General features: G+C 34.4%; 1 protein-coding gene and 2 long non-coding RNA genes across 7 annotated transcripts in view; 2 read left to right on the top strand and 1 right to left on the bottom strand.

Moving 5' to 3' along the window:
* The window catches only part of LOC141447142 (uncharacterized), a 188,989-nt gene that overhangs the window by 73,117 nt on the left and 88,393 nt on the right, over positions 1-27,479 (top strand). The gene's annotated exons all lie outside the window — the stretch shown is intronic.
* LOC141447152 (uncharacterized) overlaps positions 1-27,479 on the bottom strand; it is a 49,315-nt gene that overhangs the window by 19,768 nt on the left and 2,068 nt on the right. For 2 of the 3 annotated variants that reach the window (XR_012454158.1, XR_012454160.1), the window contains exon 2: positions 18,755-18,899. The exons of the other annotated variant lie outside the window; for it this stretch is intronic. This is a non-coding gene — a long non-coding RNA (uncharacterized lncRNA). The remainder of the gene's footprint in view (positions 1-18,754; positions 18,900-27,479) is intronic. 3 annotated transcript variants of the gene reach the window in all.
* LOC141447154 (uncharacterized) lies at positions 17-26,803 on the top strand. Its single transcript, XR_012454163.1, has 4 exons — positions 17-2,989; positions 19,621-19,694; positions 22,753-24,179; positions 26,392-26,803. It is a non-coding gene; the product is annotated as an uncharacterized lncRNA (long non-coding RNA).

Here is a 27,479-nt window from a genome sequence, read left to right as displayed (position 1 = left end):
TAACATTAACACATCAAACTGGTAATCGTCTGATACTGAAAATCTAAGAACAGTCAGGTTAAATGTTTTGCCTGAAGTCCTGTTGTTTGTTTACATGCATATAAAGAAAATGGCTTCATCACTGACGTTTTGATTAAATGTAAACAATAACCTCTATGTTTCTATTTTTAAACTAAATTCTGCTCAGTAAACGAAGCCAGTTATAGGATACTGTTTTTAGTCTCCTAGGGAAACCCATATCAGATTTCAGTAATAATGGAAATCTACTTAGGATTCTTTTGATAACGAACTTAATTCACTGTCAGTTTCATATAGCAAAGATTGTTTTACGTTAAAAAAATGTTTACTCGCCGTTTCGTACACATGAAATTTAATAATAAACTATGATCTCCTAGATTAGGAACGGCATAAAAGTTGTAAGATATAATCTAAAGTAATTTGCAGGAGTTCCACTTATTTGTCCTACCTAATTGCTATTCTAAATCTAAAACTAGATAATATATCCTGCGTATTTCCGTGTAATAATGCTGGAAATATTTTAAATCAGCATTTTAGGAGTGATGATCTTTATTGGTTGTTAATACAATTTATATTTGAAAAATGTAAAATTAAAATCAATAATATTTATTCTACTTAATAATGAAGTGATTGCTTTAAAATGAGATTTTTTTAAAAGTTAGGTTTCTGGTTTTAGCTGTTATAAACTAAGTAAATTATTAACCGAACTGTAGAGTGTGGTCTAAATTCCTAAAGTGCTCAGGGTCCACTACTGGGGTTTACTGTTAACCAAATTGTTGATGAAAAACCACAACTATTGTCTGGCCAGAATGAGAAACTTGCACGACAATGTCCTGATCCAATATAGCCAATAGGCTTTCTTTGGTAAAATGCTTTAGTTAGTGACCATGATTAATTTAAAACCACGGCTATTGAATTTAAATTCTTTAAAAATACTTTAAATTTTATTAAAATTCATTTTTTATGTTACTCAACATTGAATTTTATTCGTACATTATAAAAATTATTAATTGAGAACTTTCTAATTCTTTATTTTTTTATTTTTTTTCAAGATGTCTAACAATTAATATTATTACGTCTAGATACTGGAAAATCTTAGATCTCTTCCGTGATATTCTCCCCTCTTTTTTGAGTTCAAACGGGTCTTTTGAGATGGCTTGAGAAAAATATGATTTTAAAGACATATTTAATTCCAATTGGTCCGTCTATTTTCACCAAAGATGGAATTCGTGTATTGCTTTTAACGCCTAGTAATATTAATACATAATGGTGAAACCGTACATTATACGAAAGTAGCAATTTAGAAGAGGTGCTTAAAGTTGCATTTTTTAGGAACGAAATCAACAAAGCTTCAATAAAAATGATAAACAATTAAGTGGAGAAATGGTGTACAAAGTTAAAAGAAATCTCTGTGCGCTCTATCTGAGAAAAAAATCTAAACCAATTGGTAGGTCTTAGCTATTGGGATAAAGTTAAAGGAATAACTCAGCCTGGATACCTAACGTCTGGCCTAGAGGATCCCATTTTGGCCCAAATTTAAGTAGAAGGGTCCATCTTTGTGTTACTCTATAGTCAAGGAACCGAAAGAAGAAATGCAACGCAATCATACAGAACATGAGGTCGTTTCCTGATCTCCTAAAACAATCTACATCCAGGCCACAAAAACAAATGGTTATACGAGGTCTGTAAATTAAGTAATGAGACTGATTTTTTAAAATTTGTTTAATCAAAAAGAATTCCAATTCTATTTTGTCACCTTCAAAATAACTTCCTTCTGAAGCCACACAGCGCTGGAGACGTTTCAGCTTGGTCGGTTACAGCAGGTTTGAATGTTTTTGACTGTCCCAAAATGAGTTCCCTTGAGGTGATTTTCAACTTCGGGAAGAGGAAAAAGTCACCAGGACTCAAGTCAGGCAAATAAGGAGCATGGAGTGGCACACTTCAACCTCTCCAAGGCCCAAAAAAGCAAGGATGGCCGAAGTCGAAGATCAAATGCATGCTGATTTGTTTTTTCGATATCCACGGAATCGTCCACAAAGAGTTTCTACCTCAAGGTCAAACGGTCAATCAACGCTTTTACCGAGAGGTTCTTGAAAAAACTTCGAAAAAGGGTCAATCGTGTGAGACCAAACATCAAGAACAAGTGGGTGTTGCATCACGATAATGCTCCTTGTCACACAGCAATTTCAATAAACCAGAGTTTTTGGCCAGTAAAAACATTCCTGTGGCTCCTCAGCCTCCTTATTCGCCTGACTTGAGTCCTTGTGACTTTTTTCTCTTCTCGAAGTTGAAAAATCATCTCAAGGGAACTAATTTTGGGACAGTCGAAAACATTCAAACGGCTGTAACCGACCAGCTGAAGGCTATTCCAGTATAGGAGTTCGAGCACTGCTATGAGGAGTGGAAGAAACGTCTCCAGCGCTGTGTGGCTTCAGAAGGAAGTTATTTTGAAGGTGACAATATAGAGTTGTAATTCTTTCTGAATAAATTTTTTTTAAAAAAATCAGTCTCATTACTTAATTTACAGACCTCGTACATTCGTTAAGGAGCCCCTTGGCGGGACCATGAGGATAGTACCATTGCCTTTAACCAACAGCAAAAATGACAAACTGTCTCTAAGTAACAAACTATAGCCAAGCAATGTAAGCTAAGATGACACCAACATCTGCTGAAAAACTGACGGATTTTTGACTCCAGGCCAAACCAGGGAATCGTCGGATAATGCTCAATCCTGTTATAGTTGAAGACTACAGAAGCAGCAAAAGTAGATTTAGAAATAAATAATTTAGGAGGCAGTGAGTTAGGATATTTACTCTTCTCATAAGGCAGAAAAATGTTTCGATTATTATTTATTTTGAAAAAGTAGTTTAAAGTAGAAATCATGGTACCTACCAGCGATCAAAATTCAGGACTACCAACAAATTATACAATATTCTGAATCCCTGCAAATGTTAAGCTTTCTGGCCAGCGTGTATTTTTTTTTTAATGACAAGAATAACAATATTAATATAAAAGAAATAACATTTTTCTGCAACCATGTAGGGAAGTTCTCATTACTCAATTAAAATCAGCTGTGTAATGCCCAACTTCCCACACTAGTGGGGGGAAATTCCCATTAGTGTCACTTTCCGCACAAGTGAGTGGAAAAACTTTATTGTGCTTCCTTGATATAAGAAGTTTTGTTATTAACATAAATATTTTCTGTAAAACTCTAATAAGCTTATTTAACGTAACTAAATAATTAAAAAACGAATATTAAACGATAAAATAAAAATTGAAAGGAATATAGAAATAAAAATAATACTTTAATAAATAATTAGATATTTTTAATTATAACAGTTAAAAAGGTTATAGTGTTACCTTATAGAAATTTAAAATGGATTCTAGTGATTCCTGTTTAGAAAACACTCCTCCATCAATAAAAGAAACAGCAGAAAATGTAATAAGTAATGTGAATACGTAAGTAATGTAAATAATAGTAATATAACAATAAATGTTTATAATAAATAAATTACTTTTTGTAGACTGTAAAAATGAAACTTTTAATTTTTTTAGTTAATAAATCTAATGGGTGCAGAAAAAATATAATATTTAACTCGAGTGCAAAGTATTTTCCTCACACTCGGCAATTTGCACTTGCACACGCCTCGCTTCGCTCGCTCGTGCGTGCAAACCCTGCCTCGCGTGAGGAAAAGTACTACTTTCCACACTTGTTAAATAAATAACTATTATTTACTTTATTTAAAGAAAAATCAATTTAAAAAACTGGATACTATTACAAAACAAAAAAACAACCTAACCTTGGCTTATATACATTTATTGTTGCCCGTAAGAACTAATATAAAATCGATAGAATAGTGTGCGACGTTAGCCACTTTTAAAGTGCTGACGACACGCTATAGTTTTCACATTTTTCTCCTCCACCTACGGGAAAACTATTAAAATTATTATGGTCACTTAGCAACTATCTTTTATTACTATTTACAAATTTTAACCTGCACTTTAATTACCTCACCTGGTATTAATAATTTGTTGTTGGCTTTTTATTAGTAATTTAGGCATCATGTCGAGTTATTGAAATAAATAAGGTTTTGAAGGCCACAAATTGAAGGGAAAATTTTTCTCTGCGTCTTTTACTTTTCACAGATATTGTTAATGTTTTATGCTACAGGAATTTCTCGGGCCTTCTTTGATAGAGTTCAACTTATAGATGATCCCCATAATACGAGAGTGTTTGGTACAGATTTTGTCTAAATTGCTTATTTATTATTTAACAAGAAAGCAGCTTAATCCAAGACCTAGTAGGGGAGAAGGTGGTAATAAGGGACAGTCTTGTTTTATCTTGCATATTTTGAACACTACAGAATTTAAAATCTACTCTGAAGTAAAATCATAGACATACATTATTTGTCTTTGTAAATTTGGAGCCCCTGAGTGGATCACAGCAAGGAGTCTGGAGTTACACTCAAAAAAGTCTGTCGTGGTGCCCATATTGGCTTTTCAGAAAGTGTGGTCGTAATATGGGACACACATAATAATTATAGTTCTCGTTTCTCCATGAATTGTAAAAATAAGTCTTAAATATGCCACAAAAACTATATTTTACACAATTATCGTTCATTAAGGCTAAAAATTAGGGTGTAATCAGTTTTCTTAGAGAAATGTCAAGTCATGATAGGTGTGGACTGGACACAAAAAATCACAAACAGATGACTCTTTTTCACATGCAGTGCATTCCATATGAGCCCAACGACAACAAACAATGCACTCAATCCACATTTCTCCGGGCTTTCTGAGTTTTTGAACTTTTCTTCGCAAAAAAGTGCAATCCGCATCCTTCATTATCTGGTGTCGAATTTTGGGGTGGAGTGGACAAATACGATTCACCTGATGAAACTGAAACATCAGAATCGTCTTCAGAATCTGTTTGTTTTGATAATAGGCGACGCAATGTTGACTTTGGGACTCTGAAGTGAAGTGCAGCTTCTCTAATACCAACTTCTTTCTCCCTTACAGTTTTAATAGCATTAACCATGTCCTTTTCATCTCAATTTTAACGTTTGCCTTTCGGCGGTGGTCCTAATTTTGTTCTAGGTATATCTTTTTAGGCCCTTTATAGTACCCTGTAGAAAAACAAATATTTATAAGACACTAGTTTCGTCCTCAGGGCCACTTTTCACACTTGTTTGGCAGACGATTAACGAGGTTGTTATATGGGACAACGCTGTCCCCATAATACCACCTTACACCGCGTACAATATAACCTCATTTTTTTCCAATATACATTCATATTTGAAATCCATAATACTGACAATTAAAACTCTCTACTTTCTACATTTTTAATGTCTAAGGGAAATTATTCTGACTTTCCTCGGTATTAACCAAAAGCAGAGGAAAATCAACCTTAAGAAAACGTTTTTAGCACTGACAAAATCAACACGGTCCTCTCTTGGACAAAGCTGCCACTCGATTGACGCGCTGCCTTCTGCAGCAGACAAAGCTTACCTCAAAGAGTAGTAAGGCACCAAAAACTAACAGATAGCACTACTGGTTACCCAGAAACAGGGGTGTCCCAAATTCCAATCCCATCCCAAATTACCACCTTCTCCTCTATTAAATCATTTAAACGAAAATGATGAGGAACTGTAGTTAGCTGAAAATATGAAGCTTAATAAAGAATTTAAAACAAAAAGAATTCACTGTAAAGTCGAAAAGATTAATATAAGAATTGTATGCGTAAACACCGGACATATTTATTACCTAGGGCAGGGGTCGGCAACCCGCGGCTCGCGAGCCGCATGCGGCTCTTTTATCCAAATTTTGTGGCTCTTCAGCCTGTCCAAAATAAATTGTATATTTCAATTTTATTGAAACAAATGAAAATTTCATTTATTAAAGTAAAGATATTTTTTCAAAAAGAATTTTAAATGTGTTAGGTTTGAAATTGAATAGAATTTTATTAAAATACAGTACGTAATATATCGGACTGTTACCATTTTCATTCAAATACAGGTTTAGTTATTATTTATTTTATTTATTTACTTCGTAATATGTGGAAAAAAAAATATATAAAACATTTAAACGTTATTGAATATCGTAAAATAATACTTTGTGAATACAAATGATCTACAGAATTTTATAGATCATTATCCTTGCGGCTCTTGGTAAGATTTACTAAAATTATTTAAGGAGAAATGGCTCTTTACTTAAAATAGGTTGCCGACCCCTGACCTAGGGTGTTTCAAAAAATGTTGACTTTTAAATTTTAAAGAGCGCCGGGCGGAAAATCGAAAGTTCATTTAAAAACAAAAAGTTTCGTCCGTATTAGAGCGAAATCGATTAATATTTAGAGGTCGCTACCATTGATCAAAAGATTTTGGTTTTGCTTTTTCTTTTATATAAAAAATCTTAATTAAATGTTTTATATCTTTTCAAATAATTAGCAAAACATGTATAATTGTACAAAGTTTATTTAAATATAATTTGCTATAAAGACAATGCAGTTGGAATCATTTTGATGGCCATTTTATTTTCAAAGTTATGAATAATTAAAGAAGCTGTACTTTTTTTAAAAAAAATATTAAGAAAAATATACATTTTTGAAAGATTTCGATTAATTAACGTTAAAATCACTTCATTTTTTATGTGTTTCGTACAGAATTTAAAAAACAAATACTTTTGGTTACTGGAACCTCTAAATTAGGGAATATTTTGCATTTATTGTTAGAATTTGAAATTAATTGATTGATAGTAAATAAATTGATTGATTGATAGTAAATTATTGATAGTATGTTTTTCCGCCCGGCGCTCTTTATAATTTAGAAGTCAACATTTTTTTTGGAACACCGTATTGTTAATGTTTGTGGAATTCTTGTAGCAAAAACATTAATTTTTCTATGTTAACACAATATTTGTTTGACACTGTTGTCTATTTTAGCTTTTAATTAATTTTTTCTTTTAATAAATCGATTATTTATAGCCTCAAGTTTTAAAGATAAGTCTTGTCTAAAGTTAGCGCTAGCTTTATGAGAGGAAAAATTTAAACTATTAGGGAGAGAAAATAGTTTTTAAAAAACCATATTAAAAGCAATCTACGTATATTAAACTTATTACATAAAAACCAGTAGTGTACACACGGCTTCCTGGATATGAGCTTGGTGGTAGATAATAGTTTTTTTTTAACAAAGAAAAACTGTGGAAAAATGCGTGTATGCATTAATGAACTAAACCGACAATGAAAAAGTAAAGAGAGGAAAATGAGAAAAGTGTAAAATTTCTCCCATAACCAGGGTCATTTTCAAACTTTTACAAACTGAATAATAAATCATTTGAACTTTTAAATGGCTTTTTTTTTAAAAAAAAAGACTTTTAGTTGAACTCTGTAAATTGGACTACTGCCATTATTTAATCGTCAAGAAATTATGTTTTCGTGGTAATAAATGTGATGATTCTTTTTCAACTTCATCACAAGAAGCGACATCGTTCTCTTTAGTTATACTTGAAACGTTCATTTTTGGTTATTGCAGTAAGTTCGAGGAGAATTGTGACAATTACAAAATATTTTTTATTTTATTCATTTATTTTGTAATTTACAATCTGTATGCATTGTATACAATAAGTAAATATGAAGAGTATGATGAACTGGTGCGGGAGGAGAGAAACTACCCAGCGGTAGCACTCTCTATAGGAGAGAGGATGACGTTTAGGTCTTCAGACTACAAGGGGCCACTGGCGATACAGTCGGCGAGGAGTATTAGGGATGTCAGAGGAAGCGAGAGACAGTACAAGAGGATTAGAGCTAGTCGAGTGAGTAGAATGGCATTTTTGATATTTAGTCTTGGCGAGTTGGTCTATAAAGGGAATGTTGAGGTCGTTGTGAAGAGTGGAGGTTAGTCACCGTAGAAAGGAGCGTCAATTATCTGTCGGCAGTAGTTTTGATTGAAATGTTTTGTACTGTCCTTATGTTTGTAGGTTTGGCTGAACCTCATAGCTCCAGTCCCGTAAGTCCACATACGAGGGTCGTTTGAAAAGTCCGTGCAAAGTCAGAGAGATAGCACTACTGGCGCGTATCGAGTTTATGTTTAGTTAGTAGCATCTCTTGGAAGAACACACACCAAGTTTCAGCCAGATCGGTCTATTTCTTTGTGTTTGGCATTCGTTTGAATCGAGAAAGTCGAGTGATTTTCAAAAAATGGACGAAAAAGAATTTCGTGTGTTGATTAAACACTACTTTATGAAAGGCAAAACGCCTCAGGAGACTAAAGAGAAGCTTGATAAACATTATGGTGACTCTGCACCTTCGATTAGAACAGTTTATAAGTGGTTTCAAAATTTTCGGAGTGGCCATATGGGCACAAGTGACGCTGAACGTTCTGGACGCCCTATTGAGGTTACTACTCCAGAAATCATTGATAAAATCCATGATATGGTGATGGATGACAGAAGAGTGAAGGTGCGTGAGATTGCTAGTGCTGTGGGCATCTCGAATGAACGGGTACATAATATTTTGCATCAACATTTGGACATGACAAAGCTATCCGCAAGATGGGTGCCGCGATTGCTCACGCTTGACCAAAAACGAAATCGTGTGAAGTGTTGCAAGGACGGTTTGCAGCTGTTCCAGAAGAATCCGCAGGACTTTAAACGTCGTTTCGTCACTGTGGATGAAACATGGATACATCACTACACTCCTGAGACCAAAGAACAATCTAAACAATGGGTTACCAAGGGGGAATCTGCGCCAAAAAAGGCGAAGACCGTTCCTTCGGCCGGAAAGATTATGGCGACTGTCTTTTGGGATTCGCAAGGAATAATCCTCATCGACTATCTGGAAAAGGGTAAAACTATTACAGATGCATATTATTCATCGTTATTGGACCGTTTGAAAACCGAGCTGCAAGAAAAACGCCCACGATTGGCCCACAAAAAAGTTCTTTTCCATCACGACAACGTACCAGCGCACACCTCAGCAGTTGTGGTCGCAAAATTAATGGAAATAGGGTTCCAACTCGTTTCACATCCCCCCTATTCTCCAGACTTGGCTCCCTCGGACTACTATTTGTTCCCCAATATGAAGAAATGGCTGGCGGGAAAAAGATTTTATTCAAACGAGGAGGTGATTGCAGAAACGAATGGCTATTTTTCAGACTTGGACAAATCCTATTATTCGGAAGGGATCAACAAACTAGAGCAGCGTTGGACGAAGTGTATAAGCCTAAAAGGAGACTATGTTGAAAAATAAAAAAGGTTTACCCCAAAAAATTAAGTAGTTTTTATTTTTGCACGGACTTTTCAAACGACCCTCGTAGGTTTGAGGATAGTGTTGTATTTTAAGCGTTTTATTTCAATGGGTAATTTGGGAGCGTCGTCCTAGAAGTCTGTTAAGCAGTTTCGCACGTTTTGTCATTACTTTGTCTTTTAAGTCTAGTGTTGTGGGTTCCACGTGAGTCGCTTGTCTATGTAGAGCCCAGGTAGCGCACCAGATCTGTACAAGGAAGAGAACTGCCGTTGAAGAGGACAGGTAGACAAATTATAGAGTTACAACTATATTATTTTACAAAATAATGGGAAAAAAGAATAACCTGTTTATATAACAGCTCTTCTAGTTAGAAAAGCTGCCACGAGAAAAAGTTCTTGTTCAAAAAGACTGTAAGAGCTGTTATACTTGATGGTGTTTTGAACTTAATAAAACATTTTGTAGTCAAAACAGCTGCAACAACTTCGCTACTTTCGCCACATGAAGTTACAAATTCTAGTCTCGGTCGTATAATCCTTGTGATTTTTCTTATTCTATGAGTCTATACAGCGGATCTGAACGAATCCAATGGACGGTTTATCTGGATTAAGAGCCAGATATAGATTTTCCTTCTTTATCAAGAGAAACAATTTAAAAAAAAAACCAAACTCGTCAATTGTAATTCCACCAACTAAATCAAGCTGTTATTTACAGGATTAAACAAGCTCACCCAATGGGGATAATCTGATTCTGCCTTTTCTAATCAATAGCATTTGTAATATGTGCGATCTGATTGTAACTATATATCAATTGAGCTTGATTGTTGATTTGTTTTCCAAATACAGATTACCTTTTAGATAATCCGTCACATTGGCCAATTGGACATATTGAAAACAGATGCCAATACTCGATAAGCTAAGTGCCAATTTTTATAAATAATTCAGAATCGGAAGTTGACGGCTATTAGACTGGAGAGAATAAAACTTATGGGTTGTACAATTATTGATTTCCTGTCTTTTGGCGTTTTTATTTAATTGATGAATGAATATGAGGAAATCACTCTGCTCCGATCGCACAGTACGTTAGAAGATCAACTAAAACTACGAGTAAGTTTTAGTGACTTAAATGGTTCCAATGCTTCTTCAGTCTACTTGCCAACAACTTCTTTTGAATCTAATTTTTATATGCTGCTAGTCTTTACATTGCTCTAGTAATTCTTCTGCTAGATTAATCGAAATCCATTTTAGCCTGAATTATCGTATACAAACACAGATCCTCGTATTAGGTTGTGCGATTCATTTCTTGCCAGTAAAAGTAACCCACAAAGTCCAATACATTTAATAACTCCACAGTTGTATATACGAGGGGTGGCTATTAAATAACGAAACTGATGCTGCTACAGAAAAACTATGCATCCGCCAAATCCTAAACGACCGACAGCTGTGCAGCGTAAAGCCTTCTCTCTTTCGATTGCAGCGTCTCGCGTATTTTTTGTAGAGAAATCTGTCTGACCGGAACCGTCGTTTGTGTAAAGAGGTGTTAGTTTCGTTTTGCCGAAAACATGATATATTTCAAATGTAGTAGAGCAACGAATTGTCGTGAAATTTCACATCAAAACTTGATAAAACCGCTACTGAAACTTATCTTTTATTAAAAGAAGTTTATGGCGATGAATGTTTATCATGTGCGCAAGTTTTTGAGTGGTTCAAGCGTTTCCAAGATGGCCGAGAAGACGTCGGAGATGATGACCGCACCGGGACGCCCTTCCACGTCCAAATCGGATGAAAATATCGGTTATAATTAATCAACATTACTACCGGTGAGGTGCTTGCTCAACTCCGTGAAAGAGTAAGGAAAAAAAACGACCCGATTTTGAGGAAGATCAAGTCACGGGGTTCTCCATCAAGACAAACGCGCCGGCTCACACTGCACTGTCTGTCAAGACAAGTTTCTAGCCAAGTACAACATCCCAGTTTTAGGGCCATCCGCCTTATTCGCCTGAACCTGGCCCCATATGACTTTTATCTGTTCCCCCAAAGTCAAATCTGCATTAATAGGAACACGATTTCAGTCCGTTGAAGCTGTGAAAGAAAAAGCGGCACGCGTCATGCAGGAGCTGACAGAAAAAGACTTCCAGCACTGTTTCGAACAATGGTAAATTCGCATGGAGCGTTGTAGGGATAGGGGAGTGGTGTATATTGAAGGTGATAATAACTAAATATGTATAAATTTAAAATAAAATGTTTTACAGCAATAGTCTCGTTATTTAATAGCCACACCTCGCATATAAATAAATATATTATTTGCAATAATCTGGGGGCCTAAAATATTCGATTTAACTCTTATCGATTTAAGTAAAAATCTTTAACAGCATATCAGAGTTTTAACTTCTTCTATTTTGGCGTACATTGTTATTAAGTTATAGAATAATGTACTATTCTGTTAGTCTAGAATAATTAACTTAGTAGAGATAACATCGAGAGATGACTGCTAATCTGGATAAGCTTAATTCTAGGCTTTCAGCACAACATATACAAGCTTTTCATTTTTTCTGACATTAATCCTACTGTCATTGTTAAGCTGTGACTTTAAAAATTATTCTCAAAAAATATAAGTAGATAATTAGTAGGTCCAGCAGGCCCGATTTGAAATAATTTGATGGCCCGCTAAATTCTTCCTAATTATACAAAATTCATTTATTATCTCCAAAATGAAATATGACATACAATGTAATGATGAACTAAAATAATATACCTACGCTTGGCATAAAAATGAAATGTTAGAAACAGAAAGCAATGAAATTTTGGTAAAACTACGGAAGTATTTGTAAATTTCCTTTTTGTCTCAACTGCAATTTTCGCTGCATTAAGTTCTTGTAGTGAATCCAATCTAATAGATATACATTTAACTTTATAACGGTTCGCCGGCTTATAATGAATTTCAAAATTGACTCAAAAGATCATCACTCCTGTTATAGACTCTCTCTGCTTGAAAAAAATTATTGCTCTAAAGAATTTCTTACAAAAGCAAATACGAGGTCTGTAAATTAAGTAATGAGACTGATTTTTTTAAAAAAAATTTATTCAAAAAGAATTACAATTCTATATTGTCACCTTCAAAATAACTTCCTTCTGAAGCCGCACAGCGCTGGAGACATTTCTTCCACTCCTCATAGCAGTGCTCGAACTCCGATACTGGAATAGCCTTCAGCTGGTCGGTTACAGCCGTTTGAATGTTTACGACTGTCTGCCTTGACTTTTTGGATTCAATTGAAAATGACCCTCATTTTCTGGAACGTGTCATTTCTGGGTGACAAGTCTTGGGTGATTGAGTACGACCCAGAAACCAAGCGCCAGAGCATGGTGTGGCACACTTCAACCTCTTCAAGGCCCAAAAAAAGCAAGGATGGCGAAGTCGAAGATCAAATGCATGCTGATTTGTTTTTTCGATATCCACGAAATCGTCCACAAAGAGTTTCTACCTCAAGGTCAAACGGTCAATCAACACTTTTACCGAGAGGTTCTTGATAAAACTTCGAAAAAGGGTCATTTGTGTGAGACCAAACATCAAGAACAAGTGGGTGTTGCATCACGGGTAATGCTCCTTGTCACACAGCAATTTCAATAAACCAGAGTTTTTGGCCAGTAAAAACATTCCTGTGGCTCCTCAGCCTCTTTATTCGCTTGTCTTGAGTCCTTGTGACTTTTTTTCTCTTCCCGAAGTTGAAAAATCAACCTCAAGGGAACTCATTTTGGGACAGTCGAACACATTCAAACGGCTGTAACCGACCAGCTGAAGGCTATTCCAGTATCGGAGTTCGAGCACTGCTATGAGGAGTGGAAGAAACGTCTCCAGCGCTGTGTGGCTTCAGAAGGAAGTTATTTTGACGGTGACAATATAGAATTGTAATTCTTTTTGAGAAAAAAAATTAAAAAAAAAATAAGTCTCATTACTTAATTTACAGACCTCGTAAATACCTGCAAATTAAAAAATAAATAAATAAGGCTGATTGGTGTTTACAATTACAGATAGTAAAGGAAGTCTAAGTGTTCTATTTATAAGTACAAAGTTATCCACAAAGTTTGTGTATTTAATTAATTTAAAGCGGAAAAAGCAATCTTGCCAACACTTTTTATTGGCCAACTGAAATTTCCCAAGTGTAACTATCACTGATTTGCACAGCTATTGCTTCCTTACCTAGATAAATTCGTGGACATTAAATAATTTCACTTCATCGTCTCTAGTCGATTGCAAAGCTAAGTTTTGTCTAGACAAAGTTTTCCAAGTGAAATGAATTTGGTAAGAGAGTGAATAAGGAAGAGTATGTGGGACAAACTTCCTCAGGTTGTACACCATTCGCACACGAAACAAGATAATTTGGCAAAACCAGCTTTAATATAGTTAGTGCTTAAATTAGTTTCTAGTACCAAATCTAATTTCTAGATAATAGTATTAAGGCATTTCAAACTGAATTGGTATTAGGTCTGACAAGTTGTCACATTAGCAAGACATTTGACGTAATCTTGTCAGGGGGCTTTCAATAATATTTAAATGAACATCTATTTTAATAGATAACAAATCTTGTAGATTGTGTTCGTCATTATGGTTGTGTAATTTTATGTAAAGAAGAATATAACATAAATATATGTAAAGTTTTTTGTTAGTTTGCACGATAAAGTCAGCTATTATTTCAAATTTATTTTGGTTAAAAGTTGCTTGTTTTGATGTAGGTTCTTCTCTATATGAGTAGTTCAACATGTTATTTTATATTCAAGAGCATATTTTTTTGACGTGAATACGTCTTTAAATTTGCTATCATATGGAGGCAATCCATAAAACCTAATGATAACAAAATCGGGGGATACAGTTTGGCATTATAGTTTCGAATCTATCGTCTACATCCAAAATTAAATTAGACCACTGGATAGCTAAAGGATCAAAGAATTCATTACGATAAGCGAGGACTGTGACGCATCGCGCGCGGTGGAGGGGGAAGCGCCGCCATTTTCAGATCATTTTGCTGCGTATCGAGATTTGGAATTAGTATAACTTTTGACTCGGAGAAGCTACGTTATCCGTTTAAGTTTTAATCGTCAGCTGTCGTCACAATCTATCGATTGTATATAAAACATTAGTGTAAAATAGTGACAGTGAATAAAATAAAGGTGTTAGAATAAAAAAAATATTATCAATAATATATAATGTCTGCCTATACGCGTCGAAAAGCCAATACGGTTTGGAAAGGGCTTCTCAAGAACAATCGAATGGTAATAATAAAACACCATATGACCGAGTCAAGCTGTGTTCGGGAACGTAAAAGAATGAATGCGGCCGAGCGGATCAACGACGGTGTCAGTACATCTGCAGCTGGGGCGGTTGAAATTATGCAAGTGGATGATGAAATCGCTTCTACATCGACAACGGACTGTATAGGCATAGATTGTGTTCGATCGTCGATTTGTTTCCTTGATTTCATCCTAAATACATAAATAAAAATATTTTAAATAAAAAATATAACCCGTTACGTGAACGTATTCACGTACAACACCACGGCCGTGTCCATGACATAGTCACAGTTTTTTTTTTTTTCAAATGCTATTTAACTTCAGTCACTCTTTCTACGCACTTGAAATATTGGTCCTAAACCATTCTTGTCGAGAGTCAAAAAATGTTTACAGGAACCACAATGTTAAGGAATGCTTGAAGCTTTTAAACTAATTTCTACGCTCTAGTAATGGGATATGGCGGAAAAAAGAATGGAGAGTTTTTAAAGGTGGTATATTTTATTGAAACTTTTGTGTTTTGAAAAAGGCTATCAGTTCAAATGAGTTAATAGCGAAGAGTGTTATCAAAGGCAGCTGTTATTTTGGGTGCGTTCCACTAAGCGCTCACAACGATCAAAATATACCTTCAGCCGTTCCACTTGACGACCGCGGTTGTTGTGGTCGTGGCGAAAACCCCACTAATGACGTCATTATTTTCGCTCACAACGCCCCCAACCTTAAGAGCTGGGTCAAAGTGGGCGATCAGAAATTTGGCGCAATTTTTTAAGAAGAAAAGATGGCGACCGAAAAAATTATCTCATGCAAATAATTGAATGTGTTTTTCGAATGTTTAAAAAAAAATAATAAAATGAAAAATTACTTATCCCTTTACATACTAAATCACTGAATAACGATCAATTACACTTTGATAGCTAATAATACGTGGCCTAAGTTTTCGCTTTTCACCATTGCGATTTTGTAAAATTGCATTCCACTCTTCATCGGAACTAGATAAAGAACTTTCTAAAGCATTATTACGTTGCATTACTAAATATCCAACTATTGCCACAAAAGACATATTAATTTTATTTAAACGTAAATTTTATAAATACTCCACGAAAATGTAATATAAAAATTGAATTATATATATTTTTTTAATATAAGTCAACTTTACCAATAATTAATAAAGTTTATTATAACTGCTTATAATCGGGGTTATAATTAAAAAGTAACCTCTTCAAGCTTCATACTTATTTTCGAGGTCGCCATTTGTAATGTTTACATGAACGGTTAAAACGCCCCATAGTCCATTCCACTTGGGTTTTCAATTGTTACGCTCGCAAGCAAGTGCGAAATCGCGGTCATGAGCGTGATCGTTGTGAACGCTTAGTGGAACGCGCACCCTTTGTTTTTAGTCTTTTGGAGCTGAAGTTTTGATCACAGAATTTTAAATTTCATTGATGTTAATGAAGATATGATTTCGATTTTATAGTCAAGAGTGTTGGAATGTTAAAGCCTTTTCGACTGTTGAAAGAGTGGTAGAGAGATAATGATTGCGTGGCACTTTACGGGGTTGTCGAGTGTCGCTCAAGAAGTTTGAGAAATTAACAGTCATTGAATGTGTCTTGCATAATTGTGCAAGATATAACATTATGTTTTGGATTTTTTTTTTCACTTTATTTGTCATATTTATACCTACAACAAATGTTGCATCAAGTAAATTTGATGAAACTGGTTAAATTTTCACATGAAAGACATGTAAGAGTCACCACCCATTGATGGAACTCTTTCTCAGTGGATTGCACTCACAACAGTAGGTCCCTAGGCTAGCTCCTTCAAGCGACGAGGAGGATTGTCTGGAAGGTGAGGAGAGGAGAGTTGTTGGACGAGAGAATTAGGATGGAGAACTAGGAGGCTGTGAAAGTTGCGGGAGCGAGACTTAATTAGATCGATTACAAAAGGGATGTGAAGGTCAGTGTGTATGGTAAGGTTAGAAATGTAGTATGGAGCATTCAGGATTTTCGCGTAGAATTTTAGACTGTAATGTCTGCAGGCGTTTGGAGTTACGAGGGTTTGGTTGTGCCCCACACTTCTGCTCCGTATGTCCATATCGGTCTTAACTGTATCTTGTAAATTGTCAGTTTGTGATTCAAGTCGAGTTTGGATCTGCGGTCAAGTAGTCTAGTAGCTTGTAGCGTCTGTTCACGTTCTTGTCGTTTCAGTCGAGTATGTGGGTTCCACGTGAGTCTCTTGTCCAATGTACAGTCCTAAGTATCGTACTACGTCAGCTGGAGGAATCGTTACACCGTTCAGTTGAACTATTGGAAAAATAAAGTTAATTTGTTAAATACCTACTCATAAAAAACACAATTAATGAACGTAATTGAAAAGAAATAAAACACTGCATATTGGTTTTAAAACAATATCTAAAAAATTAATTTTCATCAAATATGTTAACAAAACAAAAAAGAATAATAACCTATCATGTATTTTATATTGGTGGATATCCTAGTTTTACATTGTCCTCAAGGCGCCAGCTGTAAGCATACTCCAGCTTTTGCTGTGCCACCCAAAGTTGGCCTTCATCCAAAACAAAACTCATATTTCCCTTCCACAACCTTACAAACCCCTTCTATGTACTGTACCCTGTCTCTGGGTTTTAATACTAACGCAAGTCTGCCGTATTTTTTTGGTGTAAAGGTTGCGCCAGTTGATGCTGGTGTAAAACAGGCTATTGTACTAACTCTAATATAATTAGATTGGCGTAAAGATAAATTGTATTTCTAGCATTATTTTATTTATTAAACAACTAAAGATATAAAATTGTATAATGGATCACTGAAATCAATGTAAATAAATAACTAAAGATATAAAATTGTATAATGGATCACTGAAATCAATGTAAATAAATAAATAAAGATATAGAATTGTATAATGGATCACTGAAATCAATGTAAATAAATAACTAAAGATATAAAATTGTATAATGGATCACTGAAATCAATGTAATAAGTAGTAAGTTAAGTTAACTTGGTATCGTACCAAATAGAAATTACTACCTTCTCATTTGAGATCGAGAAAACACGATTGGTCTTAGTAAACAAACTGAAGAAGATTTTTTGTTTCAACTAAATCAAATAAATCTTCTTTCCTATCCAAGAAAAGTTTGTGTTCTATTTAAAACTAAAGTAAAGAAATTGATTTTGGTTCTATGCTTTGAGGCACTTTCAAAGTGGCCTAATAATGAAATTTATATTTAGGTATACGAGGTGTGGCTATTAAATAACGAGACTGATGCTGCTATAGAAGAACTAAGCATGCGCCAAATCCTAACGACCGACAGCTGTGCAGCGTAAAGCCTTTTCTCTTTCGGATTGCAGCGTCTCACGTGTTTGTAGAGAAATCTGTTTGACCGGAACCGTAGTTTGTGAAAACATGATACACTACACATGTAGTAGAGCAACGAATTGTCGTGAAATTTCACATCGAAACTTGGTAAAACCGCTACTGAAACTTATCTTTTATTAAAAGAAGTTTATGGCGATGAATGTTTATAACGTGTGCAAGTTTTTGAATGGTTCAAGCGTTTCCAAGATGGCCGAGAAGAGGTCGTCAAAAACGGATGAAAAATACCGATTATAATGATCAACATTACTACCGTGAGGTGTTTGCTCAACTCCGTGAAAGAGTAAGGAAAAAAAACGACCCAATTTGTGGAAGAACAAGTCACGAGGTTCTCCATCAAGACAACGCCCCGGCTCACCTCTGCATTATCTGTCAAGACAAGTTTCTAGCCAAGTACAACATCCCAGTTTTTTAGGCCATCCGCCTCATTCGCCTGAACCTGGCCCCATGTGACTTTTATCTGGTTCTCCAAAGTCAAATCTGCATTAAAAGGAATACGATTTCAGTCCTTTGAAAGCTGTGAAAGAAAGAGCGGCACGCGTCATGCAGGAGCTGACAGAAAAAGACTTCCAGCACTGTTTCGAACAATGGTAAATTCACATGGAGCGTTTTAGGGATAGGGGAGCAATAGTCTCGTTATTTAATAGCCACACCTCGTATCTTTTACTAATATTTTCTCATTCTTCCAACCAAAAATTGCAAACACCTTCTCTTGAGAAAGTAGTAACTATCATTAATATTTACAGACATTTCTCAATCATTTGATTGTATTTATAAAGCGAGATTATTTGAAAAGACATAGATCTTTTACTTTGGAAATCTCACAACTTACAGATGTTACTTTCAAGTTCTTCAAGGCCACTTATCATATATTTCCTTCCTTAACTACAATAATAACTTGCTTGAACCGCCTTTTCAAGTATCGTCCAATCAGCTGCCAGTATAATTAGAAATTCTACCTCTTGCTAAGTTAATTCCTTAAATGAAATAAACTTAAATTAGTACTATTCTATTCCTTCAAACAATCTGTTCATTTAGTACACGTTTACAAAGTATATTTCCTGAAAATTGCGGTACAGTGGTACTTCAAATGCTCTGAATCTATAGAAACTCCACATGAAGGTTATATTAGTATCCGAATCAATGAAAGAGATACGAGTATAAAACACTAACAATAAAGGCGCCACGGTAGCCGAGTGGGTTAAGAGGCGAGACCTGTAAAGCTATAATATGCATTGTGGTACTGGGTTCGATTCCCGGTCTTGGCCTTGGATTTTATTTAATGATTAAATGAGAAATAGTAAAGTACGTTTGCTGTCCACGACACCTAGTAAAAATGGCAGTTGGACGTAAAGCCCCGCCTTAAAAAATAGGCGATTACTTTACTATTAACAATAAAAAAGATATTAAAAAAACAAATTTCTTTAGCCATTATTAAAGAAATAACCTTACTATCATAATTTAAGAAGGTCTACAAAAAATCTATATATGTGTTTTTAATAATAAACTTTGTAAATTTTAATCTTATAATAACTTTAAAAAGAAAGTAGTTGATGCTAACATGCTTTGAAAAACGTTTTGCATGTAATATTCTAGTAATATTGGACAAGTTAGAGTATGTTAAATTTAGCTTTGATCGATATTTGCTATTTTATCCTCTAACATATAATTTCTTTTTTGTTTTTTTTCCACTACTAGGCACCGTTGTAAGATATTTCATGCATGTTCAAGGGATAACGTTTGATCTAGAAAGATCTATCATACTATAAAAGGTAAACTAGTAAGAAAATTAAAGTCTATAAAAGCCCTAAAATAATGTAATTCCAATTTACTATCAAACAAATAGCACACATTATAAGAAAAGTTGTTATAAATATGGAAAATAAACTATTATACGAGGGTCGTTTGAAAAGTCCGTGCAAAGTCAGAGAGATAGCACTACTGGCGCGTATCGAGGTTATGTTTAGTTAGTAGCATCTCTTGGAAGAACACACACCAAGTTTCAGCCAGATCGGTCTATTTCTTTGTGTTTGGCATTCGTTTCAATCGAGGAAGTCTAGTGATTTTCAAAAAATGGACGAAAAAGAATTTCGTGTGTTGATTAAACACTACTTTATGAAAGGCAAAACGCCTCAGGAGACTAAAGAGAAGCTTGATAAACATTATGGTGACTCTGCACCTTCGATTAGAACAGTTTATAAGTGGTTTCAAAATTTTCGTACGCTGAACGTTCTGGACGCCCTGTTGAGGTTATTACTCCAGAAATCATTGATAAAATCCATGATATGGTGATGGATGACAGAAGAGTGAAGGTGCGTGAGATTGCTAGTGCTGTGGGCATCTCGAATGAACGGGTACATAATATTTTGCATCAACATTTGGACATGACAAAGCTATCCGCAAGATGGGTGCCGCGATTGCTCACGCTTGACCAAAAACGAAATCGTGTGAAGTGTTGCAAGGACGGTTAGCAGCTGTTCCAGAAGAATCCGCAGGACTTTAAGCGTCGTTTCGTCACTGTGGATGAAACATGGATACATCACTACACTCCTGAGACCAAAGAACAATCTAAACAATGGGTTACCAAGGGGGAATCTGCGCCAAAAAAAGGCGAAGACCGTTCCTTCAGCCGGAAAGATTATGGCGACTGTCTTTTGGGATTAGCAAGGAATAATCCTCATCGACTATCTGGAAAAGGGTAAAACTATTACAGGTGCATATTATTCATCGTTATTGGACCGTTTGAAAACCGAGCTGCAAGAAAAACGCCCACGATTGGCCCACAAAAAAGTCCTTTTCCATCACGACAACGCACCAGCTCACACCTCAGCAGTTGTGGTCGCAAAATTAATGGAAATAGGGTTCCAGCTCGTTTCACATCCCCCCTATTTTCCAGACTTGGCTCCCTCGGACTACTATTTGTTGCCCAATATGAAGAAATGGCTGGCGGGAAAAAGATTTTATTCAAACGAGGAGGTGATTGCAGAAACGAATGGCTATTTTTCAGACTTGGACAAATCCTATTATTCGGAAGGGATCAACAAACTAGAGCAGCGCTGGACGAAGTGTATAAGCCTAAAAGGAGACTATGTTGAAAAATAAAAAAGGTTTACCCCAAAAAATTAAGTAGTTTTTATTTTTGCACGGACTTTTCAAACGACCCTCGTATATATAAAAATACTATTATTATCCAGTAATAACGTACAATCTGTTTCACCTACAATGGCAATGCTATTAATCATTCCTGATGGACTTCCAATGAATCTTTACTGCTAACAAATAGATATAATAGACTCAGATTATATTCATAATTCCAATAGTTTTTATCCTGTATTTACATTGTTCGTCTTTGAGGTGAGACCTAACCTAACAATGCGAAAAACCTTTGTTGGATTAATCAATTATCTATGCGGCAATTGTGAGGTGATGAGCTTGTATCTGTTTGCTAAAATATATTTTTTTTTAATTGTTAATAAAGCTCCCAAACGTTTTTATAAAATCTAACTAATTGACCCAAAGAAGTGAACATAAATAAAATAAAACCAAGATTTTTAGAAAAATCACAACTTTAATTCTTCCACTCATCAAAAAGACATTTTTTTTCCTTTATCGGAATGCTTCTAGGCTAAAAAGAAGTAAATTAGACTAGAAGGGACACTCCTGAATAGTACTTAAATCAGGATTAGAAAGATAAATAGAAAACTGAAAAATATACATACATGTGGCTATTAAATAACGAGACTATTGCTGTAAGTGTGGCTATTAAATAACGAGACTATTGCTGTAAGTGTGGCTATTAAATAACGAGACTATTGCTGTAAGTGTGGCTATTAAATAACGAGACTATTGCTGTAAGTGTGGCTATTAAATAACGAGACTATTGCTGTAAGTGTGGCTATTAAATAACGAGACTATTGCTGTAAAACATTTTATTTTAAATTTATACATATTTAGTTATTATCACCTGCAATATACACCCCTCCCCTATCCCTACAACGCTCCATGCGAATTTACCATTGTTCCCAAACAGTGCTGGAAGTCTTTTTCTGTGTCTGCATGACGCGGGCCGCTTTTTCTTTCACAGCTTCAACGGACTGAAATCGTGTTCCTATTAATGCAGATTTGACTTTGGGGGAACAAGTCATATGGGGCCAGATCAGGCGAATAAGGCGGATGGCCTAAAAAACTGGGATGTTGTACTTGGCAGACAATGCGCGTTGTCTTGATGGAGAACCCCGTGACTTGTTCTTCCTCAAAATCGGGTCGTTTTTTTCCTTACCCTTTCACGGAGTTGAGCAAGCACCTCACCGGTAGTAATGTTGATTAATTATAACCGATATTTTCATCCGTTTTGGACGTGGAAGGGTGACCCGGGCGGTCATCATCTCCGACGTCTTCTCGGCCATCTTGGAAACGCTTGAACCGCTTAAAAACTTGCGCACGTGGTTAACATTCATCGCCATAAACTTCTTTTAATAAAGATAAAAGTTTCAGTAGCGGTTTTACCAAGTTTTGATGTGAAATTTCACGACAATTCTTTGCTCTACTACATGTGTAGTATCATGTTTTCGGCAAAACGAAACTAACACCTCTTACACAAACTACGGTTCCGGTCAGACCGATTTCTCTACAAACATGTGAGACGCTGCAATCGAAAGAGAAGACTTTACGCTGCACAGCTGTCGGTCGTTAGGATTTGGCGCATGCATAGTTTTTCTGTAGCAGCGTCAGTCTCGTTATTTAATAGCCACACCTTTATTTACTTTATTTCTTTGTTTTTAAAATTTGTATAAGAATTACAAATTATAATTGGGAATAAATCTTTTACAGATCTACACGGAAATCCATTCAGTTTACAGAAATGCGATCTTGAAAATTAAACCAGAATATCCTCTCATACAAAAATGAAATTGTCAACTAACACATTTTACAAGCAGCAACCGGTGCACAAATCAAAAACATGCCTCTAATAAAATCAACATTCCCTTACGTCACAAAAATAAAATATTTTATTTGTCCTTTTTCACCTCTTAATTCAACCCTGTTATTAAATTAAAATATTAAAGCGAGAAGCTGTGAAATAAGCCACTAATGGCGTTTTAATTACACTAAGTACTTAATTCAAAATCTTAATTTAATAATTAGGACCATTATAAATTATTTGAACAAGGCCAGTTTATTTTATTTTTTTAAATAATTGTAAGGAAAAAAGAATTAATAAATCGAATGAAGTTTCACAGTCGTTTAGTAAGCAATAATAACTTGAGTAAAGCAATAAATATACAAACATAAAATAGGATTTAAGAAGTACTTAACGACTTTAGAGAATAAGAAATAAATTCTTTATTATTTAATAATTCTCTATCATAACTTCTGGGAATTAACTCTTGCAAGGAACAACTTACCTAATATTATTGTATTTAATCCATATTTAATATCTGGCATTTCAAATACTATTAGTTTACTTTGCACTAAGATTTATATAAAATAAGGTTTTAATGATTTTATGTATTTCTCGGTACAGGTAAATAATACACATGTAAGTCCAAGTAGATATTATGTATTTCTTAAAAAGGTAAATGTAACTTAACAAAACACATACGTTTTCATTTCTATGCTCTCCACATAACCTTACTGTCCACTCTCCTCTTGATCAATCGATCTCAATATCATATCGATATTAAATATACCACAAATGACATACCAATTCAATTGCCTCTGCAAAGTTAGGCCATATTACTCTTCTCTCTAATACAGCTTAATTAGTTGATTATTTTATTGAATAAACAATTAAAAATATTTTATTTACAATATGATCTTTGTACCGTAAATGATGTCATTTCTCTCTATTTGTAATTATTTACTTGTTATGTTAATGTTATTGTATTTGAATAAACTCGTATGAATGTTAAATGTTTATAACTAAATTTCTTCTGGTGGTGCATTATTATTTTTACTTGAGCTGATAGTTTTTAAGTGAGGGTGACTAATACAGTCTAATTTTGTAAGAATGATTGTTAATGAACTTGAGAATTTTCCTGTAGATTTGTTAAAACATAGAAATAGTAGTGCATACATCCTGCACCTTGTACAGTTACCTACTATGTGTGTCAGGTGTCAGTATTGATTATTGTAAGGTTTGAAATATCCTCAGAGACGCCTGGATCATGGGTAAATTGGCTGGATTACTTTCTCATATGGAATTTTTCTTATTTCTAGCTTTTCTTATCGATGGAAAATATAATAATATATAAAAAGTAAGTATAGGATTTTGCTTAATATTCGAGCCACTAATCATTTAATTTTGAATACTGCTCTTAATTTGAAAAACCTGGTTATTGCTACAGTTTTAAAAGAAATAATTTATTCGAGACAGAGAAATACTCTATTCTTTTTTCAACTAAAAGTAGGTCAAGTAAAACGTATGTGAACAAAAGGAAGTGTTTTCATCTTGTGGTTAGTTGAGAGGGAACTACCAATGTTTTTTTAAGCTTTCTAACCCTACTCTAACTTCTGCATTTCTTTGCCACATGTTTACTTAAATTTTTTACACAATGTTTTCATTAATTCTGCAACAAATGTACTGTTTGAATTCCCTTTTTTTCTTTTGTGCTAAAGATAAATACAACCTTTTTGGCTCTGGCAATGATGTTAAAAAAATTGAAATAATTTTTTTTTTTTTTTCTGTAAATGGCAACCCTAATTATACTAATACTTTTTTCCATTGCAATTTGGGTTTTGTCACACTGTAACTTAATGAGCTTAGCTCCCCATTTAACATGCAAAAAATTTACTATCATTTATTGCTAGTTACATTGTGACGCCATCTTTGTTTTACAATATAAACAAAGAGCACGCTATTATTTAACCATAATGTTACTTAGAACAATATTTCTTTTAATTAACAACAAAATAACAAGATTCGAAGTTTCTTTCACTAATAAAAGAAGGGAGAAAATTATAATTTATTCCCTAACTTTGGCATCTCTTATAAAAGCAACCCCTCGAAATAATTGGACATCATTTGAATAATGAACATCTGCATTTGCAAATTGATATTGTGAAGGATCATCGTCTTCATCTGGTATTAATTATTATTAGAAAATTCATCATTCATCATGTTGAGCATAATTGTTGCACATTTTTTTAATGTTTATTACTTGTTTTATTTTATATATTTAACACTAAACCTACCACGACCGGTCAATTGACGAGTTTTTTAAATTTAGTTTAAATTTTCTAAGTACAACGTCATCATACCGCCATTAAACTTAACGACTTTTCCTAAAATATGTAAACAATTGTTTTTTTAATATTCACTTCTTTTCCTAATATTTGATTTTTGAGAAAAATATGTAGTTCGTCTTAACTACTGCGACCGGTCATTTGACCGGCTGAATATTTTCATTTTATTTACTTATTTTAATATTTTATTTATTTTTATTTTTAGTAACAGAATTCTCTCGAAAACTCAATGCATTTATCGGATTATTGTTTGCATGTGGTGCATATGAGGCAAAAGAAGTACGATATTGCCCATTTCTATGGAACAAAAAATAGGGACCAGCATTCTTCTCAAACACTGAGCAGAAATATATAGACGGAAATTATGAGGTTTATTCGATTGGATCAAAGAAATAATTGCTTACAAACCGATTAATTTGCTTTGATTTCTAAATTTTGGAACAAATTCGTAGAGAACAGTCAAAACTGTTTTAACCAAGAGCATATATCTCTTCCAAGGATATTTGTTCCTAACAAAGTCAAGATGCAGATTTACTCAGTACATGCCAAATAAACCGGACAAATTTGGGTATCAAATCTTGGCTAGCGTTCGATGCAATAAAAGGCTTTCCATTTTTAGGAAAACGTGAAAGCAGAGAACCTTCAGTTCTGCTTGGGGAATTGGTCGCTCTGAAATTAGCAGAAATGTATACAGCTCGTGGAAGAAATATAACCGTGGAAAATCTCGGAGATGGTCTCAACAAATTGTTTTCAACATCCTGGACTTAGCCCCGGGATAAATGCATGGATTTTGTACAAAAAAAAAAACTACCGGAAGTGAAATTTCAAGGCAAAATTTTGTATTACCATTGCAAAAGCATGAACAAGTGGTCGGAAAATAGTCAAATAAGATACTACAAAGGCAATAAGACTAAAAAATGCTGTCTAAACTGTAAAAAATACATATGCGGGAAATTAGCAATTGAGAAGCCTATACGATTTATAAAAAATGGTGCAATAAAGAGTAAAATCTACGAGATTTATCTTTAAACAAAAGAAACTATGATTTTTCGTAGTTAAATAATTATTATCCTCAGTCTGTAATAAGAAATTTAAGTAATTTTAAAGTCCGGTCATTTGACCAGTCACGGTAGGAATAGTTATGCAAAAATGTCGGTAGGTTTAGTGTTAAACTAAAACTGGCTAAAGCATTTAGAATTATACCATCTTCTATCAAATTCACAGGCTGTGCCCAAAGACCTTAGAAGTAAAATTAATTTGATGAAAAAGGGTAAATGAAGGTCACAAGGATTTGGAAGTTATGAAGAAAACATGATGGTACGGGATTAAGCAAAAGAACGGATTTACGGCAAAAGAAGAGAGGATTTCGCGTCTATTTAACCTCCCAAATTGTATTGCATTTTGTGCCTTTGGCAGCCATTGAAAAGAGGCTGCTTACATCCAATTTCTTTATCGTAAAATTGTTCTGATCAGAGATACACAAGATTGTGCCCTTAAATGCTCGCTTAAAAACTTATATTTTGTAGAACGAATTTGAGCCAAAGAAGATTACAATTCTAATCACATCAAATAGTGCTTAAAAGCATTTAAAAAAAAAAAAAAAAAAGAATCTCCTAGGATGGGACCAGGAGCGGAATCGTTATCAAGCTCACCGTGGACTATGGACGCAGAACAAATTGTATTTATTAAACCTATCTTCTTTTTCTTTTGGAGACCTCAAAATCTCTTACCGATTAAATAATTTAGCAGCGAACTTGTCTCTAAAACACATTTGACAAGATACCAATATTATTCCTGTTACTGCAGTACGAGCAAATTACTAAAGTATTGTTAGGTTTATAGTTTGTATTTAGAACTAATATAACCTCCACTCTAATTACTAATGTCAGTCAGTTAATAAACAGAGTTGATTGTGTACATACCTTTGCCCGTCCTAGTGAATATGAATGAAATATGGCAAGTATCTCACATATAAACATAAGGAACTAAACTAAAAAAGTCAGAGAGTCGTTAATAGGAGACGATAAAGCCAACAACTGATTCGTTCTCAAGGGAGAGGATGTCATAACCTACAGTTGAATGATAGCAAATTCTTTATAAAACATAATATAACAGTTTAAAGCCATGCAATGCATTAATGTAAACAAAGTTATGGATACCTTGTGAAATGCTATTTTTTTAAAAAACAAACAAACAAAATAGACTCTTTTTTTTTACACCACTCAAGTGTAAACGAGCCTTTAAGCTGGTACATTTAAAAGTGTGTCACATACTGGAACATGGCCAAAACATTTTGTACAATCCCAAAAAAA

Source organism: Rhodnius prolixus, unplaced genomic scaffold, assembly GCF_049639745.1.
Source record: "Rhodnius prolixus isolate KJV_2025 unplaced genomic scaffold, Rpr scaffold_7, whole genome shotgun sequence".
Classification (NCBI taxonomy): Eukaryota; Metazoa; Arthropoda; class Insecta; order Hemiptera; family Reduviidae; genus Rhodnius; species Rhodnius prolixus.
Note: the sequence above shows the minus strand (reverse complement) of the source record. Positions and strands in the feature narration are given on the sequence as shown.